Source organism: Erpetoichthys calabaricus, chromosome 14 (assembly GCF_900747795.2).
Source record: "Erpetoichthys calabaricus chromosome 14, fErpCal1.3, whole genome shotgun sequence".
Classification (NCBI taxonomy): domain Eukaryota; kingdom Metazoa; phylum Chordata; class Cladistia; order Polypteriformes; family Polypteridae; genus Erpetoichthys; species Erpetoichthys calabaricus.
In genome coordinates, this window is record NC_041407.2 from 59,932,287 (window position 1) to 59,953,924 (window position 21,638).

Below are 21,638 nucleotides of genomic sequence, written 5' to 3' on the forward strand. Positions count from 1 at the left end.
TAAATGAGTAAATAGATGCAGTTTATACCTAAAGTTTTATCGACTAAGTATAGGTTCAGAAAATGAATGAGTATTTGTAGTAAATTCATGTGTCAAGTCTTAACATTGGAAAAATAATATGCTGTTACAGAAAACTTTGCCTCTTGTCACTTTTTCCAGTTTCATACTTTCATGAATGCTGCATATTTAAGTGGGCTCAACATTCAAATTGTGCATTATTTGCATAATGCTCTCCTCCAGTTTAGCTAGATAAATGTGTACTGACTGTGGTGTCCTTTATCTATTGTTTTTTCAATTAACATATTTTCAGTTATGTATTGTGTCATTACTTTTAAAAATACATTTAAAGATATGAGCCCTTTAATAGTTGTTGCTTTGTACACTTGAAGGTTTATTGAGCAACTGTGGAAAATAAAATGTGTACTACCATGAATGGACACCAGTGTTAACCAAGCCTAATACTGTATAGCTCTTTCACGCCTCCAGACCAAACTTTAAGATTTTAAACAGAAGCATCTCATTATTTTAAACTGTATCTGCATCGCTGGCTTATTTCAAGTATGACACCCAAGTAAGAGGCACAGTGGCTAATGCTGCTGCCTGATAGGTCCAGCCTTACTGGTTCAAACCCACAACTGGTTACTGCCTTTGTGGAATCAGCATGTTATTCTGTGCCTACATAGATTCTTCTTCGGGTATTTCAGTTTTCCCTTTGCATCTCCAAATTTGTGAGTTATGTTAACTGGTGATTCTGCTAGTGTGTGATTGTGAATCCTTTGTGATGAACATGTGCCCTTTCTATTGCTGTCTCCCTGTACTGCTAGGACAGGCTCCAGTTTTCCTGATTATTAACTGGATTAATACACGCACAAATTTCTATCTGCATTTATGAATTTTAACAGAAAAGACAACTTCTTCACTGCATTTAAAACATGCTAGGGACATATAACATGTTACGAGATAACAGACTGGTGGCTTTCCAGTTGCACAACGAGAGAAAACTGGGAAAAATGGTAATTCGACCCATTCAAGTCAAGTCAAGTTGGGGAGTATGCACTGGTACAGTGCGTTGCCACACCCACTACACGACGACCATGCAGAGGGCGATGCCTCAGCACCACACCCAGTTCTAATCCCCTTCTGTAGTCTCGGAGCTTTGTGAAGTTTTTTTACGGTAGCTGGGAGTGCCAATCCTGCCACCAACCCCCATGATTTCCCTGCAAGTTGGAGGACCGCTTGCAGGGCTGGATGCAGTTTAACGTCATACCCAGGACTAAATTCGACCATTACTATGGGGTAAAAATCAGGCTCGTTTAAAGTAAAAAAAAAAATTCAGGACCGTCATTGAAAGATAGCACTACCACAACGTGACACTTTTAGATTACTTCTTCAATAGTCATTTGGCCATTGTGTACTGATCTTTTCATGCATCCTGTGGTTGAAGGCCAATAACATTTTGAGCTCTTTCATGAAAATATGGATATGAAATGAGATACATGAAATAATGGATTGATTGTTGTTAAAGAGGCAAATCTGTGTGTATTACAATAAATTTGTGAGGATTAAAAGCACAGTTTGTGTAATTAGCTTATCAATGATCAAACTAATTCTAAAAATATGCTAACAGTGGGACACTAACATGTAATGCCTTTTGTCTGAAAGTACACATAGGGCAAGGGATATCAAATACTTTTACATCTATATACTGTATATAATTCACAAAGTCGACGCCAGAAGGGGAAGACACCCATGAAAGCACGCACACCAAAACAAGACACCCATGAAAGCACGCAGGAAGGGGCATGGATTCACTAAACCGCCGACAAGTAGGAAGGAGCCATGCCCACCAACTCTATGACCATTGGATACGACGACAACTCGCAGAGCCACGCCCACCACCTCGGACGCGAGCCTCAGAAAAAACGGCGTCATTTTTGTTCGTCTGTGCAACAGTGCACATGGACCTCTGAGCCACGTTGATTTTTCATTAGTCAACCTCAGTGGAACCTTGGTTCACACAGAGGCAGTGCCAGAGAGAGACAGAGGCACACACAGGCAGCCCCGAGAGAGAGAGCCACGCACACACAGGCAGCGCAACAGGGAGACAGAGGGACGCACACAGGCAGCGCGACAGAGAGAGCCGCGCAAATCCTTTAAAACTGAGGTTAAAACACAATGAAGGAAGCAGTCTTTAAAAACCAATAAGCCCTGTGCCTCTTTTTCATTAGCGTCTCACCTGCTTCACCGCCCTGCAACAGTCGAGACGCTTTCTCAGCAACTGACCTTCTCTGTGCCTAACTCCACTACTGTCAATCGCCTGATTAAAAAATGGTGAACTCCTGCAATGTTACTATCTTGGTTGGCTTTTAAATAAAGTTCGGACTTGTTGAAATGTTCCTTTTTTTCCCCCTGTGCTTAAAACTCATTTTAAAAAAAGTGTTTATACAACTGCAGCAATGTTACAGAGAGAGAGAGGGCTCCCGTGCTTCTGAGAGACAGAGGGGGAGGGGGCTTGCGTGCTGCTGAGAGAGAGAGAGAGAGAGAGGGGGGGGAGCTGGGGAGGCTCGCGTGCTGCTGAGAGAGAGAGGGGGAGTGGGCTCGAGTGCTGCTGAGAGAGAGAGGGGGGGTTGGGGAGGCTCACGTGCTGCTGAGAGAGAGGGGGGGAGCTCACGTGCTGCTGAGAGAGAGAGAGAGTGGGGGACTGGGGAGGCTCACGTGCTGCTGAGAGAGGAGGGGGGGAGCCCGCGTGCTGCTGAGAGAGAGAGAGGGGGGGGGGCTGGGAGGCTCGCGTGCTGCTGAGAGAGAGAGAGAGAGAGAGAGAGAGAGAGAGGGGGGCGGGGGAGGCTCGCGTGCTGCTGAGAGAGAGAGATCACTATTACACTGTGCATTCTATGGTGTAATAATTAACTATATTTGTGCTTAAAAATCTTTAAAAAAATATATTTACATACAGTTCGTATGGTCTGGAATGGATTAATTGTATTTACATACAATCCTATGGGGGAAATTGCTTCGGTTCACAACCAAATCGGTTTACTACCAGAGGTTTGGAACGAATTATGGTCGTGAACCGAGGTTCCACTGTATATTGAGTCTAGAAAACATGATCAGCAAGTCTTTGATAGGCTGCAACAAGATGATGAAAGAACGGGCACATTTTTTTCTCACAAGCTGGGTGTTAGTTAGTTAATTAGTTACTCGAAGGATTTCAAGATTTAATATGCACAAGTGGTAACACTGCAAAAGTAGCCCAAACCAGAAAAGACGGCTGGCAAAAAGTGGCTGACAAATTAAACGCGTTTGCATTGTACTTACTGAAAGCGGCGTTACGGATTTGCAAATGTTCCATTTTTTCCCTCTGTTTAAAAAACATTAAAAAAAGCGGCGTGATTATGCAGCGCATACTACGCCGCGGGTTGGTATGCAGCGTGTAAAACAGTTTGTTTGTCACGGGATAATTTGCCTTTTACTTTAACACAAAGACAATTTCCTGTTAGATTTGCCTTTGCAATGACAATTGATAAGGCACAGGGCCAAACTTTCAAAAAGATGTGCATGTATCTGCCAAAACCAGTTTTCAGTCACAGACAGCTGTATGTTGCTCTCTCCAGAGTTCCATCTTTTCATTCACTTACCGGTATGCCTGCAGGAACACGTGCAGCGAGCGAGAGAGAGCGAGTGACACACACATGCATACAGGCGCGCGAGAGAGAGAGAGCGCTGGACGCATAAGAATAATAATACTTCATTACATTGATATACCGGTGTTTTCAGTATTCAAAGCGCTATCCACACAGGGGAGAAACCGGGAAGCGAACCCAAAATCTTCCACAGTCTCCTTACTGCAAAACAGCAGCACTACCATTGCGCTACAAGGCAGTTAAAGAATGCACCGGCCTCGATTTTGTTTTCACTTCTGTTTACAGCGATCGGATCGTAGCATGCATTGTTGCAATGTTACTTTTCTTGGTGGCTTATTACATTATGGATGTTTCACATGTTAATTTTTTTCCCTGTGCTTAAAAGACATTAAAAAAGTGTTTCTCAACTGTGACTCCGGAACAACTCAGTACACAAGCTATATTAAGCGTCAACAACGAAGACTCGCTACACCTTAATGAACAAGTGCTGAAACTTATCCCTACCGACGAAGTAACTTTCACCAGCGTGGCCTCCATCGTCACAAACGATCCCACTTTCACTCACGGACAATTGTATGTTGCTCTCTCCAGAGGGTCCATCTTTTCATTCACTCACAGTGGTATCCACAAACCCACCCCATTTGGAAAACTGTGTCGTTCAGCAAGTGTTCACCCATCAATACATAATTATGCGGCGTATGTTACGCCGCAGGTTGGCTAGTTTATTCTATTACCTGTCTTATACACACACACACACACACACACACGCACACACACGCGCACTACACACACACACACACATACTTCCATCCATCCATCCATCCATCCATTTTCCAACCCGCTGAATCCGAACACAGGGGTCACGGGGGTCTGCTGGAGCCAATCCCAGCCAACACAGGGCACAAGGCAGGAACCAATCCTGGGCAGGGTGCCAACCCACCGCAGGACACACACAAACACACCCCACACACCAAGCACACACTAGGGCCAATTTAGAATCGCCAATCCACCTAACCTGCATGTCCTTTGGACTGTGGGAGGAAACCGGAGCGCCCGGAGGAAACCCACGCAGACACGGGGAGAACATGCAAACTCCACTCAGGGTGGACCCTGGAAGTGAACCCAGGTCCCCAGATCTCCCAATTGCGAGGCAGCAGCGCTACCCACTGCGCCTCCGTGCCGCCCCACACACATACTTATACAGTAAATATATTATATATTATATATATATATATATAAATATATATAGTGGACTGTAGAGATCGCTCCAGCTTCCCAAGCACCTGACAAAAAAAAAAAACAGCTCGGGACACAAGTATAAAACACAATGAGGTTTTTACTGTGGGAAAAGACTTCTCTGTAAGCGTTTCCCATGCCACAGCCAACAGTATAAAGCATGGTTCAAAATCACACAGAAATACAATTCTCTGCAACTCTTTGTCTTCTTTATTCTCTTTCTCAGTCACTCAGTTTGCCTCCACTCTTCCAGGCAAGCATTGTTCTCCTTTCTCCTGACTCTGGCTCCAATTAAGTGAGGCAGCAGGTTTCTTTTATGTAACAGCAGGGAGTACTTCCGGGGGCTACCATCTGGCGGGTCCAGGGAAGTTAAAGGTCCTGTGTATACCATCTGCCCTGTTCTTTCCCAGCTGAGAGCATCTCAACTGGGCAGGCTCCCAGCCTCCCTCACAATGCGACTGCCACACACACACATATATATGAGGGGGAGTCAAGCTAAAGTTAGAAAATGGGATTTATTAGAAAATGGAATGAACTTTAACAAAACTGATAATGTCATTCCTCAATATAGTCTCCACCCTTCTCAATGCACTTGCGCCATCTGCCCAGAAGTGCCTGGATTCCAGCAGAATAAAAGGTTTTGTCTTGTCCTCACAACCACTTGTGCTCCGCTTTCTTCATGTCATCATCTGTCTTGAATCGATGACCACCCAGATGTTTTCTTAGCAGTCCTAAAAGGTAGAAATCACACAGTGCCAAATCTGGTAAATAAGGAGGATGTGGCAATACCTCAAACTTCAGTTTCTCCAGACAAGCCTTGGTGTTCTTAGCAGTGTGTGGGCAGGTGGGCATTGTCTTGTGCAGCAAAGGGCTCCTTGTGACAGTAGTCCTAGCCACTTGAATCAAATAGCAGAGCTTCACATTGGTCTCCAGCAAGTCACAGAAACTTGCATTAGTGATTGTGTTACCCCTTGGCATGTAGTGTTCAACAATAACTGGGTGCATGAGTGGTTGCGAGGATAAGACAAAACCTTTTTATTCTGCTGGAATCCAAGCATGTCATCCAGGCAGGTGGCACAAGGGCATCGAGAGGGATGGAGACTACATTGAGAAGTATGACATTATCAGTTTTGTTAAGATTTATTCCATTTTTGTAATAAATCCCATTTTCTACATATACACACACACACACACACACACGCACACACACGCACACACACACACACACACACACACACACACACACACACACACATATATATATATATATATATATATATATATATATATATATATATATATATATATATATATATATATATTGTGTCACAGGAGGCTGGGGGACAGACCCAGCCAGGATGCCTGGAAGGACCGGGAGGCGATTTATTCGTTCCCCAGGTCACAAGGGGGCAACCGCCCTGGATAAAGAAGGGACCATGGGGACAGAGCCAGGAGGCTCAAACCTATTGGGGCCCGTGGCCACTGCCAGGGGGTGCCCCGAGCATCGAGGACCCTGGGAAACCTGCACTTCTGCCACACCTGGGCAGGTGGAAGAAGGACCTTCCAAGAACACCCGGAGTGCTTGTGGGTGCAAGGGCAGCACTTCCACCACACCAGGAAGTGCTGCTGGAAAAACATCAGCAAGCACCTGGAGCACATCTGGGTGGGGATAAAAGGGGCTGCCTCCCTACAGTCGGGGAGCTAGAGTCGGGAGTGGAAGCAGGACAAAGCTCCCATGAAGAGAGGAATGGCGACTCACGGACAGTGAAAGGCCCAAGGAAGGGTGTTGTGGTGTGAGAGCACTGTGCTGTGTGTGGGACTGGTGTTTGGGGAAATTAGTTAATAAAAGCATGAGTAATTATGAAGAGCTGGTGTCCGTGTGGTTGTGTCCGGGCTGAACCCTTCACAATATATTTACACACATATATAATTCAATTGTGATTTGAATTATAGGAACATTACCCTTATGTATTGCTAGGTCATCAAGTAAATGAATGCATGAATGGTTAACCTTTATTAATCCACCATGGAGTTTATCGTATTGAAGTCCTTTATTTTCATACACAACACTTAAAGTTTTGTTAAAGTAAAGGGTGAGCCTCAGGTTTACAATTAAAACCTGGAAATAAAACCCACTAGCCAATTATTAAAATGAAGCCCCAGAAAGTCTGTACTTCATCCTGGATGCAGCTCTTTAATTGTTGCTGCCCAGACTCCTCCCTTACCTTTAATCAAAAACTTTCCATAATATTCAATATTTGGAATAGAAAAGTGAAACTTAAATTTAGTCATATCCATGTATATAATTAAGGTATATTCAGTAAAGAAAAAAAACCCAAAGCAGTAAAATGTTCATATTAGTTAACGAAATCTTGTGTAGCACTAAGAAGAAAAACAACATGGTGCTGTTCAGGTACTGCTTGTGCATGAAATGTAAAAAAAAATATAGAGAGACAAAATTATCATTACTTTTATTTTTTCTTCAAATTCTTTAAGTCTAAACCAGTTTTAAACCAGTGATGGGAGCATAATATTTTCTTGGCAGCACTGGGACAAAAAAAGAACCAACCTCGGACGGGACACGAGTCCATTGTGAGCAGATTCACACTCACTCCCATGTTCACTAGAGCCGCTGCCAATCAGCCTCACCTTCACATATTTGTAATGTGGGTGGAAACTGAGACTGACCATCTTCTAGACAGATGGGCAGGATTAGAACATAGCTTGTTTTAATTCAATTTTAGTTTTATAGAAGATAACAATCATAACAATAATTTGTAAGCTGAAACAACCTTATAGTAATAGTAGTAGTGGTAGTACTGTCACATGTACAGAGTACTGTAAAATTCTTACATGTATGTCTGCCAAGCATGGAGCAACCTTCCACTTTCTGCTGCCATAAAAAACAAAATTGTAATAAAATACATACGTCTAGGGTGATCTGTTTGGGTCATGTAGTAGAAGGACCATCCAGAGCTCTATCCAGTGGTGCATGTAGCAGAAATGTTCCAGTTGGGAGACACTTGTTCTGCTCTTTCTACAAGGATATATTTACAGGTCTATTGGTCCTGGATATTCACATGCACCAAAATAGTTCTTTTCAAGGCTGAAAAGTGCTCTTGCAGTTTAACACGTTTAGTTCTGCACTTGCTCTAGCAATAGAAAAGTGGTCAAAAACATAATTTCCCAGTTAGCTCATGCTTACCCAAAAATAGATATATCTGTTGAAAACATAATACAGTACTAGACGTTGGAGGGATTGTTCAGAACTGAGCAGTGATGCATTTTCTGAGTATCTGTCGGTCATCTTGCAGCATTCCTTCTACCATGTCACTCCTGTCTCTGAGTCCTCAGGCCTGCAAATTGTAGTCTACTTCTTTACCTCTCAGAAATGGGTTTAGGTGTGATTGTGAATGTTTGGAAGTAAACCATGAAAAGTAGAAGCTAGGATGCACTTCATATTTTTGTGTTTAACTGTGCCTCTGTCCCAGAGACAGTTGACAATTACCAGGATATAGAGTGAAAAAATGGAGTAGAACAATAAATTCAGCAGGTACTGCATACTTACACCTGCAATGTTCTGATGTGAAAGGAGGGCGAGTCGAGAATCTTCCACAGCTGAGGGACACCGCTTTATCTTTATTATAAGGCAGAGTGTTTATCAGACTCAGCTCTTTTATGACAAGCACTAAAAATGTATATGAGTATAACTATGTTTGCTGTGTCTCCCTTCAGTTTGGCTTTAATACAAAAAGCCAGCTGTAATTGGATAAATCAACTAAGACGTCAAGTGAAGCATTTCATTCCCACTCTTTTTGTATTTGGTGTTTTTGATTGTATTAGGTATCCATTGTGATTTGTACCTTGATGTATCACACAATGCATTTGTGATTAAGTGCATGGGCTAAATAAAAACAGCAATTCCAAAAAAGTCAAAATCAATATTAACCAAGATAGGATTATAAATTATACATGAATCAATTACAAAAATAATGCAGAAATATAAAATCAATATTTTAAGATGTCACAATCATTCTGTCATAAAAACTGATCGATTTTCCTTCCCACGACAGTGTGTATTTATATTTAATACAAATTAGGTTGGGCCTACAGGCCAACATATTGAATACTGTGCCATTTTGTGTAATGCTGAAATTCTGTTGCAACAAACAAAAGCAAAGTTCATCACATAAAGAAACAAGCATAAAAAAAGTTGCTTTTACATAAATTATAGTTGTAAATAAATGTCAACACAGTACATGCTTCTGTTTACATAAGATATGATATCTCTGATTTTATTAAAATATGCAGTTGTGGTCCAAGAAATGCAATCTTTGTTCTCAATCTCTTTATTTCTACCCTCAGAACCACAGGTTTTATTTTACATCAGTGTGGAAATAAATTGTCTCCCTTTGCCTGGTTAGGTTTTTCCCCGGGTACTCCATTTTTTTTCTCTCATCCCAAAGAAGTAAGTGTTAGGTAAAGTGGCATTTCTAAATTGGCCCCATGTGGGTGTATGCATGAATGGTGTCCTTGGATGGGCCTGGTGCCCTGTCTAGGTTTGTTTTCTACTTTACACCCAATTCTGCAACCCTGTACCTCTGATATGCACCACCTCTCTGCAACCCTGTAGGTGAAGTGGTTGATTTGCAAATATGATATAAATAAGGCCTTTCCTGATTCCAGGAAGGTTTCTGTTGAGGCTTCTTTATTTGCAATACATATTTAAGTTTAGGGGTACCATGGTGGCATAGAACAACCAGGGTCAGTATCTGTATAGTGGTTGCATCTTCTTTCCGTTTGCAGTTTCAGAAAATCCATTTGTGTAAAGATGGACAATTCCGTTTTATCAAGGTTCATTGTAAATTGTTATAAGTCACCAAAGTAAATATATATTTTAACCAGAATCATAAAGAGGTGCATCCCCATTTCTTGTACTGACATAATCAATTCAGGAGCACATGGAGTCAAAGACTATCCTGGCATCATCAAGTGCAAAACAAGAACCTTTCCTAGATGGAGTGCTCGCCGAACACAGGGAGCAATCACTCACATTTAGTTCACCTTATGGGAACATCATTGTGATGTTGAAGTAAAAACAGAAAAGCTTGTCAAAACAAAACACAGCTAATGGGGTAATATGCAGTGTCTGCACACACTCCGGAGCTGTGAAACAGCAGCTCAAGCCACTCTAACACTCAGCAGTTTGGCTTAAGATCATTCAGTCAGTCTTTTTACTGTAGTCCTTGTCATGGTTTTTGTGGTTAGATACAACCTAGTTGTCAGTTTTAATTTTTATTTTATTAACTTTGATCATTTTCAAAATAGAATTATTTTCCTCTTTAGTTTATTTATGTTTTCGCTGGCATTTTAGTTATCATAGGAACCGACCTTTTGTTATATTTTTCAGGCTGGGTGGCATTATTATTGTTAGTAATGTGTTTTGTAGCCCCCATGTGGAAGTGTCACGTCAGTATGTTGTTGATGAATGTACATCTAAGACAGCAATGTGCTGCTCCTGTCATCCAAGATTTTGGATTCAAAAATAAATAAAATTCTTGTGGTGTGGGTAATGGTGCTTTAATACATTTAAAGTAATTATTTTTTTATTGCCGTTCTTTGACTCTGATTTTTTATTAACCTCTGGGATTTGGTACATTGCTTTTGTTTGACTTTCTAGTTTGGGTCTCAGACCATTTTGTCTTTTATTTTGCAGAATAAACATTCATTTCTTGATTACATTTACCAAGTTGCCATTTTCATTTTTAGCATTACAGTTACCCAGTTCAGGGTTACAAAAACCAGAAATTATTTTGGCTGCAATGGGTGCAAAGCAAGAACCACAGTGACATGGAGACAAGAAAGGGGACTGCAGCAATTTCATCATTGTTAGTTAACTTAGCAACTGGTGTTCATAATGTGAAAGGAAATTAACAAGAAAATCTCAAGAAACACGGTGCATGAATATACCTGAGTTAAACGTAAAAACATAATAAATTTGACAAACAAGAGGAAAACATTCAGTCCATTAAGCTTGCCTGTTTAGCTAAAAGCTAAACTGTCTCAAAATCCCATCCAGATTATTCTTAAAGGTTGTCAAGGTTTCATTAACATGTCTCGATAATTTGTTCCAGATTCCCACAAGTCTTTGCATAAGAAGAGCTTTGGAGCTTCAGTCATAAATGCACTTCCCATTAATTTCCACTGTTGTCTTCAAGTATGTGATTCACTCTTAAGCAATTTTGCTGGATTTACTTTATCAATGCCTTTGAGGATTTTGAAGACCTGCATTAGGTCCGCATGCAGTCTCTTCTGCTCGAGACTAAACAGGCTGTGCATCAGAGTCTGAGTCTGTCAGGGTAGGACATGGCCTTAAGTCATGGGATGCACTTGGTTGTTTTCCTCATCCCATCGTCTAGTACTGCTATGTCTTTCTTATACCATGATGACCAGAACTGTACACAATACCCCAGATGCGGTCTTACTAGTGCATTATATAGTTGAAGCATAATGTTCCTAGCTTTATATTCAACAGCTTTGTATGATAACATTTTTTTGCCTTTTTAATTTCTTCTTTACATTGCTTAGTCAATGGAAATATTGTGTTAACATAAACCCCTAAATCCTTTTGAGATGGTGCTTCCTGTAGGACAGTCAGTGTTCCTCATTTTGTATTTATAACTGATGTTCCTTTTGCCCATGTGTAGCACTTTGCACTTTTCTACAACTAACTGCATGTTTCAAGTGTTTGCCCAGATCTGAAGCTTGTCCAGGTCTTTTTAAATTCTTTTTTCTGCCTCCTCTGTGTCTGCCATCCCTTCATTTTGAGTTTCATCTACAAATTTCACAAGTTTACTAACTATACCAGAAGGAATGTAATTAATATAAATCAGTGAAAGTAATGGTCCATGAGCAGACACTGAGGGACTCAACTGATGACTTCACTCCATAGAACATTCTCCTGTTATTCCTTGCTGGTTAACCAACTACAGATCCAGTTTTGTAGGTTACCTCTGATGCCTACAGCTTCTAGTTTCAGAATTAATCTTTGGAGTGGGACTGTATCAAATGATTTTTGAAAGTCTAGGTAAATTATGTCATATGATTTGTTTTTGTCAACAATTCCAGTTGCTTCTTCAGAAAAATGTAAAAGAATTGATTTGGCAGGATCTTCCTCTCATAAGCCCACGCTGGCTTTTATTTAGTATATTATTTTCACTTAGGTACTTTCTAGTTTATTTCTTATTATAATTTCCATAATTTTGCATGGCTCAGAAGTAAGACTAAAGTAAGATTAGAGTCACATTTGCAGCTTTCCAATCCTCAGGTACTTCTCTTTTCTGAAGTGACTGCTCAAATGCGCCTAGTAAAGGTTTATAGATGATGTCTTTCATTTTTTTCAATACGATTGGTAAGATCCCAACATATTGGGGGCTTGAAGCACGTCTGACCCTTCTGTTTTAAAAATCTACCATCACACAGTTTGTTTTTACTTCTGCAGGGGACAGTTCATTTGTTTAATCTATTATGAATACTTGGGTGAAAAATTAAGTTGAAGAGTTGTGTGGCAAGAACTCTTCAGGCAGTGCTGCCATGATACCGACATGTCTAACATATAAACTGAAAACCTAATGATAGTCGCCAAAATGAACGGTATGTTCTGAAGACTCCTTCCTCCTCATCTGTATGAAATAGTAACTTTTCTAATTAATTTTTCACCTTTTATTATATGGTTTACAGTATATATTCACGTACAAGTCGGGTCTTGAAACCAAAAAAATCGATCATAAAATCAGACCCGGACTTATATGCCCGTTCAAAAATACGACACTTCATTTTTTTTTTTTTACATCTTCTTGCCTCCTCCAATTTTGCATCAGTTTCTCAGATGCATCGAATTTTGAGCAGCATCGCACTTACCAATTTCTTTCGGTACTTCAACGACGTTTAATTTAAAACCAGCTTCATATTTTCTTCTGATCGAACGCTCCATCGTAGATAAGGAATGCTCTTACAATAAAGGTGTATGAGGGTGTGAGATACAGTAATCCCTCCTCTATTGCGGGGGTTGCGTTCCAGACCCCCCTGCGAAAGGTGAAAATCTGCGAAGTAGAAACCATATTTTTATATGGTTATTTTTATATTGTCATGCTTGGGTCACAGATTTGCGCAGAAACACAGGAGGTTGTAAAGAGACAGGAACTTTATTCAAACACTACAAACAAACTATTTGTCTCTTTTTCAAAAGTTTAAACTGTGCTCCATGACAAGACAGAGATGACAGTTCCGTCTCACAATTAAAAGAATGCAAACATATCTTCCTCTTCAAAGGAGTGCGTGTCAGGAGCAGTGACTGTCATAGAGATAGAGAGAGAGAGACAAAAGCAAACAATCAAAAATAAATAGGGCTGTTTGGGCTTGTAAGTATGCGAAGCACTGCTGGACAAAACAGCTGCAAGGATGTACAATGTAAAGGTAGTCTTTCAGCATTTTTTAGAGGAGCGTCCGTATCCTCTAGGCCAGTGTGCGAACAGCCCCTCTGCTCACAGCCCCTCCGTCAGGAGCAGAGAAAGTCAGAGAGAGAGAGAGAGAGACAGAGAAAAACAAACAATCAAAAATCAATACGTGCCCTTCGAGCTTTTAAGTATGCAAAGCACCATGCGGGAAACATGTCGCTTGACAAAGCAGCTGCACAGAAGGGAGCAACGTGAAGGTAATCTTTCAGCATTTTTAGACGAGCGTCCGTATCGTCTAGGGGTGCAAACAGCCCCCCTGCTCACACCCCCTCCATCAGGAGCAGAGAATGTCAGAGCAGGAGAGAGAGAGAGAGAAAAGCAAACAATCAAAAATCAATACGTGCTGTTTGATTGTTTAAGTATGCGAAGCACAGTGCAGGAAGCATATCGCTTGACAAAGCAGTCATATGTAAGCCCAGCAAGGAAGAGAGCAATGTGAAGGTAATCTTTCAGCGTTTTTTGAGGAGCGGCCGTATCCTCTAGGGGTGTGAACAGCCCCCGTGCTCACAATATATTTGAGGAGTTTTATTTAATACGTAATACGCGCTCTGGTTAGGTAGCTTCTCAGCCATCTGCCAATAGCGTCCCTTGTATGAAATCAACTTGGCAAACCAACTGAGGAAGCATGTACCAGAAATTAAAAGACCCATTGTCCGCAGAAATCCGCCAACCAGCAAAAAATCCGCGATATACAGTATATTTAAATATGCTTACATATAAAATCCGCAATAGAGTGAAGCCACGAAAGTCAAAGCGCGATATAGCGAGGGATTACTGTACAAAAAACACAAATCAGTGCAAACGTTGCTACAGAATAGTTCGGATATTACCATGTGGTCACATAGGCACAATAGAGAGAGGTTAAGAGCATGCACTGATACAGCGCATTGCCACACTCACATAGACAAAAAAGGCAGTGTGCTTCATGGTTACTCTGTGTGGTGGGTGTTAGCATACCATAATCTCTTGGACCAATGGCGTGAGTTTTCCATATTCGACTTATACGACTGACATTATAAAATATCAGAAATTATATAGTAAAATCAAGTCACACCTGATCTGTGGGAGAACTTATCCGCGAGTATATACAGTAATTGATTACCTGTCTGTTACACCATTTATTAAATATTCTAATAAATATTGTGATATGCATACGGCTATATTTTAAATAATATTTTAATATAATATTTTAAAAACCTCCAAAGCACAAGATGTAAGAAAAAGGAAAACTATAAATGAAAAACTCAGAACAAGAATAGTTTTTATAATGTTACATCTACAGTGTCATGTATAAGTACTGAAATATCCATCCATCCATCCATTGTCTCCCACTTATCCGAGGTCGGGTCGCGGGGGCAGCAGCTTGAGCAGAGATGCGCCGACTTCCCTCTCCCCGGCCACTTCTTCTAGCTCTTCCGGGAGAATCCCAAGGTGTTCCCAGGCCAGTCGAGAGACATAGTCCCTCCAACATGTCCTGGGTCTTCCCTGGGGTCTCTTCCCGGTTAGACGTTCCCGGAACACCTCACCAGGGAGGCGTCCAGGAGGCATCCTGATCAGATGCCCGAGCCACCTCATCTGATTCCTCTTGATGCAGAGGAGCAGCGGCTCTACTCTGAGCCCCTCCCGGATGACTGAGCTTCTCACCCTATCTTTAAGGGAGACCCCAGACACCCTGCGGAGGAAACTCATTTCCGCCGCTTGTATTCGCGATCTCGTTCTTTCGGTCACTACCCATAGCTCATGACCATAGGTGAGGGTAGGAACATAGATCGACTGGTAAATTGAGAGCTTCACCTTGCGGCTCAGCTCCTTTTTCACCACGACAGACCGATGCAACACCCGCATTACTGCGGATGCCGCACCGATCCGCCTGTTGATTCTTCCCTCACTCGTGAACAAGACCCCAAGATACTTGAACTCCTCCACTTGGGGCAGGATCTCGCTACCAACCCTGAGAGGGCACTCCACCCTTTTCCGGCTGAGGACCATGGTCTCGGATTTGGAGGTGCTGATTCTCATCCCAGCCGCTTCACACTCGGCTGTGAACCGATCCAGAGAGAGCTGAAGATCACGGCCTGATGAAGCAAACAGGACAACATCATCTGCAAAAAGCAGTGACCCAATCCTGAGCCCACCAAACCGGACCCCCTCAACGCCCTGGCTGCACCTAGAAATTCTGTCCATAAACGTTATGAACAGAATCGGTGACAAAGGGCTGCCCTGGCGGAGTCCAACTCTCACTGGAAACGGGTTCGACTTACTGCCGGCAATGCGGACCAAGCTCTGGCACCGATCGTACAGGGACCGAACAGCCCTTATCAAGGGGGCCGATACCCCATACTCTCGGAGTACCCCCCACAGGATTCCCCGAGGGACACGGTCGAATGCCTTTTCCAAGTCCACAAAAACACATGTAGACTGGTTGGGCAAACTCCCATGCACCCTCCAGGACCCTGCTAAGGGTATAGAGCTGGTCCACTGTTCTGCGACCAGGACGAAAACCACACTGTTCCTCCTGAATCCGAGGCTCGACTATCCGACGGACCCTCCTCTCCAGGACCCCTGAATAGACTTTTCCAGGGAGGCTGAGGAGTGTGATCCCTCTGTAGTTGGAACACACCCTCCGATCCCCTTTCTTAAAGAGGGGGACCACCACCCCGGTCTGCCAATCCAGAGGTACTGTCCCTGATGTCCATGCGATGTTGCAGAGGCATGTCAACCAAGACAGTCCTACAACATCCAGAGCCTTGAGGAACTCTGGGCGTATCTCATCCACCCCCAGGGCCCTGCCACCAAGGAGTTTTTTGACCACCTCGGTGACCTCAGTCCCAGAGATGGGGGAGCCCACCTCTGAGTCCCCAGGCTCTGCTTCCTCATTGGAAGGCATGTTAATGGGATTGAGTAGGTCTTCGAAGTACTCCCCCCACCGACCCACAACGTCCCGAGTCGAGGTCAGCAGCGCACCATCCCCACCATATACAGTGTTGACACTGCACTGCTTCCCCTTCCTGAGACGCCGGATGGTGGACCAGAATCTCCTCGAAGCCGTCCGAAAGTCATTCTCCATGGCCTCCCCAAACTCCTCCCACGCCCGAGTTTTTGCCTCAGAAACCACCAAAGCCGCATTCCGCTTGGCCTGCCGGTACCTATCAGCTGCCTACAGGGTCCCACAGGACAAAAGGGACCGGTAGGACTCCTTCTTCAGCTTGACGGCATCCTTCACCGCCGGTGTCCACCAACGGGTTCGGGGATTGCCGCCACGATAGGCACCGACCACCTTACGGCCACAGCTCCGGTCAGCTGCCTCAACAATAGAGGCATGGAACATGGCCCATTCGGACTCAATGTCCCCCACCTCCCTCAGGATGTGGTCGAAGTTCTGCCGGAGGTGGGAGTTAAAGCTACTTCTGACAGGGGGCTCTGCCAGACATTCCCAGCAGACCCTCACAACATGTTTGGGCCTACCACGCCTGACCGGCATCCTCCCCCACCATCGAAGCCAACTCACCACCAGGTGGTGATCAGTTGACAGCTCCGCCCCTCTCTTCACCCGAGTGTCCAAGACATGTGGCCGCAAGTCTGACGACACGACCACAAAGTCAATCATCGAACTGAGGCCTAGGGTGTCCTGGTGCCAAGTGCACATATGAACACCCCTATGCTTGAACATGGTGTTCGTTATGGACAATCCGCGACGAGCACAGAAGTCCAATAACAAAACACCGCTCAGGTTCAGATCGGGGGGGGCCATTCCTCCCAATCACGCCCTTCCAGGTCTCACTGTCATTGCCCACGTGAGCATTGAAGTCTCCCAGCAGAACGAGGCAGTCCCCAGAAGGTATGCCCTCTAGCACCCCCGGTGCAAACGCACAAACAACAGTTAGGACCCGTCCCCCCACCCGAAGGCGAAGGGAGGCTACCCTCTCGTCCACCGGGGTAAACCTCAATGTACAGGCTCCAAATCGGGGGGCAATAAGTATACCCACACCCGCTCGGCGTCTCTCACCGGGGGCAACTCCAGAGTGGTACAGAGTCCAGCCCCTCTCAAGGAGATTGGTTCCAGAGTCCAAGCTGTGTGTCGAGGTGAGTCCGACTATATCTAGCCGGAACCTCTCAACTTCGCGCACTAGCTCAGGCTCCTTCCCCTTCAGAGAGGTGACATTCCACGTCCCAAGAGCCAGCTTCTGTAGCCGAGAATCGGACCACCAAGGTCCCCGCCTTCGGCCACCACCCAACTCACACTGCACCCGACCTCCTTGGCCCCTCCCATAGGTGGTGAGCCCATGGGAAGGGGGACCCACGTTGCCTCTTCGGGTTGTGCCCGGCCGAGCCCAATGGGTGCAGGCCCGGCCACCAGGCGCTCGCCATCAAGCCCCACCTCCAGGCCTGGCTCCAGAGTGGGGCCCCGGTGACCCGCGTCCGGGCAAGGGAAAACGCCGTCCAAAATTGTTTTCCATCATAGGAGGTTTGTTTAACCGCTCTTTGTCTCATCCCTCACCTAGGACCAGTTTGCCTTATGTGGCCCTACCAGGGGCATAAAGCCCCGGACAACAGAGCTCCTAGGATCATTGGGACACGCAAACCCCTCCACCACGATAAGGTGAAATATCCACTTTCCTATTTTTGCTATGAACTGAAGTAACTAGGATTTGATATGATAAAGTGGATATGAGAATACAAAGCCACCTTCTTTATCTGGGTATTTCTTAAATTATATCTTATAATAATGCCACCATTTATACTTCCACTATTAAAAATATTAGGATGAGTTTAACTTAATAGTAAATTAAATTCAGAGGTAAATTGTTTGCATCCAATAACTTCACCAAGCTTGTAAACCACTGATACTCACTGATTGTTCTTTTGAAATACTTTGCCAAACCTTTGCTTTCTCTAATTTCAGTTATTTTGGAAATACTAAACTTCAGACTCTTTCTCAAGAAGTGAAATACATAATTGATTTGACTCATATTAGAAGATTTGGCTATCCTCTTCTCCACCACGACCAGTCAATTTAGCAGTGTGTTTTGTGTCACTGTCTTACTGCACGGTGTTGCGTAGGCCAATGATTCACACTGTGTTTTCCTGTGTGTAGGCAGACAAAATGTTTCTGTGGACTTTGGTGAAGTCATCCTGTCATTAATGAAACTGAATATGTCAGTTCAGAGGAGGCCATGTATTCCCCAGACCATGATATTAACCTTTTCCGTACTTTACATTCGAAGTGATGTGATGTCAATTGGCTACGGTATATTCTTTTCACTACAGAAGTTTATCCTTGTCTCTTGTGTCTAGAATTCTGCTGTATCATGAATCTATTTTATTTTAACTCGATTACAATATGGAGGGGAGGAGAAACAGTTAATTATGACTTTTTTTCCTTTTTTTTGTTGAAGCAATTACAAATGTGTGTTTTCAGCAGCATGTAGGCACCATCTATATAGGAATGAGTGCCACAAAGTTTCTACGTTGCAACTATGAATGATTTCTTTTTTTTGCTTTTAGAATCCATATTACTTGCTTTTCTTTTCTGTTTATGTCTCTGATCATCTTGTTGGATTATGCCTAATAACTTCAAAGCCAGACATTAAACTGAAGCGCAAAGGCTAAATCCAAAACTACACATTAACGGTTCTATTAATGAGTGCACAATCAATCCAGCTGAAACATCTAACCAATTAGAAACACCCAAATGGCAGTTCTTCAAATTCTTTTCCATTAACAGAACAACCAGGAAAAGTACAGATCAGTAAAAGTTGCAATCAATACAGTCATATAGACATGGTGCTCCAAACAAATTCCATCAAGCTGAACAGTCGACCTTCCGGCCCAGTCAATTCAGAGAGCTGCTCTTTGTGATAAAAGGACAGCGTATGAAGTGATTTCTCATACATTGGCAGTAGAAAAGGTTTGGTGAATGAAATTAATGAACTCTTTCTGTATTCTAGAAAAATATTAGAATATTTGACATAGACTTACATTTTTTGAAGTTTAACATAATATATCTCTTTCCGATTAAGTTAGGGGAGTTGGGTTAGCATTTGCCCAGTTAAGCAAAATGAGTCTTCATGAAATCAAAGTAGCCCAGGATATCATAACAGATTTTTCATTGCATAATGCTCTCTTGTCTAATGTTATTCTAAATATTGCTATTAAAGGATTGGGAATGATTCCCATACATATACCGTATGTATAAATTCTGAATATTTGCACCATATTCAGCTTTTCTTCTTAAGTCTAAATCACTTGAGAATGCAGTTACAAATGACAGTTTTATAGATTTCTAGGGTCATTACAGTCACGTGCAGAGAGTGCAGTGAAATTCATATCCTTGACCTCACTATGCTGCACTGTCCCAGACAACAAATCACTGCTAAAACACAGTAAATAAGAATATATTTTTTTATTTCGTGTTAAAAAAAAAACAAGATCTGTGAGTTAAGACCTCTATTTTCAAGAATTATGCACTGATTTTATGTCCAGTTTTGTTTTGCTTCTTAATAACAATTAACTACAGCAATAACAGAAAATCAGAAAGGGTACCACAATAGACTATGCCCAGACTGTCTCTAAGTCCCACAATTCAACTGTTATAAAACATTACATAATAAAAAAAAAATATGCCCCACCAGGCTACATTCATGTGCAGAAATATAAGCTTTCCTATGGAAAAGTTCAAGTCAGTGTCCTTCAGTGTGGTGGCTTCCAGTACAACAATTTGGACATATCTTTATTACTTGAGATCACTAAGCTATGATGTAACATTGACCTCTTGTCTCATTTTATTATATAATCATTTGATTTTTTTTTAAGTCTAAGTAAAATTAGTTATAGGAGGAGAGTTATGATTCTTCCAGTTGAGTAAGAGAAGATGAGCAGCATGATGGAAAATAACACATGATGTCCATTCAGGTGTTACTCCAAATAATACTGGTAGAGAACGTGGAATAATTGTGAATCCAGAACTGTGTGACAAAAAAGCAAAAGGCTAACCTTTAATTGTATTTTTGTGTGATCAAGCAGAAAATCAACAGGGACCTAGTGTTTCTTCCCAAACTCCAACTTGAACTGCATGTGAAAAAACAAAGCAGGAAGGTGTATCATGGCAAAGAGTAACACTGAAAATGTCTGTATAACATGAATGTTACTTAGTTAACATTACAGTAAAAAACACACTCAGCACTCAATGATGCCAGCCCAAAACCACCATCTTAGCCATGCCAAGTGTCAGCGGCACCTTTGGTGACTGTAACTATCTTATTGCACACCAACAGCCGCAGGTCCTTAGAGGAGGAGGAGGAGGTTTGGAGCATGCACTGATAGTGCATTGCTGCACCCACCATACGACAAACCACTTGGATTGGGACCCAAGCGGGTGACACCTCAGCACCACAGGTTTTTTTATGGTGGCTGGAGTGACAATCCTGCCACCAACTCCCAAGTTTTCCCTGTAAATTGGAGGATCTGCTTGCAAAGCTGGATACAGATTACCATCATACCCAGGACAGAGCAATTGCAGGTTAAGGGCCTTCCTCAAGGGCCAAACAGAGTAGAGTCACTTCTGGCATTCATGGGATTTGAACTGGCAGCCTTCCGATTGCTGGCACAGATCCATAGCCTCAGGGCCACCACTCCGCCCTTAGGTGAAGCAAAAAACAAAACAAACTCTGATGATAAAGAGTGAAACTGTGCCCCCATTGAGCACAACGGGCAGATCATCACAAGCCTTATAAGATCTTATAAAAAGATAAGAAAACAGAGATTATTTTATGTTAAGTCCATACTCTCAGAAAGTATTGTCAAAGCAGGCAGAAGATCACACACAGTTAAATAAACACAGCCTACCAGAGTGCTAGACTAGATTGTAATTCAAACAGGCAGATGTTCTTATAGTACAAGTTGGCAGGCAAACACCAGACATGAGAAGAGCTTGATGGTGACTTATCAAAGGAAGTAAATGATCACAATACTTGAGCAAAACAATGAGCTGAGCTACCTCTTTGCATTTCTTCTGCTTCTCCCATGATGTGTGCTTTTTCATATTATATAGCAAAATACACCAATAAATCAGGTCAGAGGTAAATTACAGGTAAAAGAGGGGCTGAGAATGGAGCTCTGGCTAGCTCTGGCCTTGGAGATTTATATACCATGGTAATAAATGTCTTGCACACGTTATGTTAAATATAGGGGCTCTGCAGCAATCTCATTCCCCGTTATAACTAGCATTGTTACTTGGACACCCCAT

The 21,638-nt window shown here is 42.8% G+C and overlaps 2 protein-coding genes across 2 annotated transcripts in view; both read left to right on the top strand.

Annotated features, from left to right (window-relative positions):
• The window catches only part of eif3i (eukaryotic translation initiation factor 3, subunit I), a 342,432-nt gene that overhangs the window by 168,438 nt on the left and 152,356 nt on the right, over nt 1–21,638 (top strand). The window lies entirely within an intron of this gene.
• lck (LCK proto-oncogene, Src family tyrosine kinase) overlaps nt 1–21,638 on the top strand; it is a 104,859-nt gene that overhangs the window by 8,742 nt on the left and 74,479 nt on the right. The gene's annotated exons all lie outside the window — the stretch shown is intronic.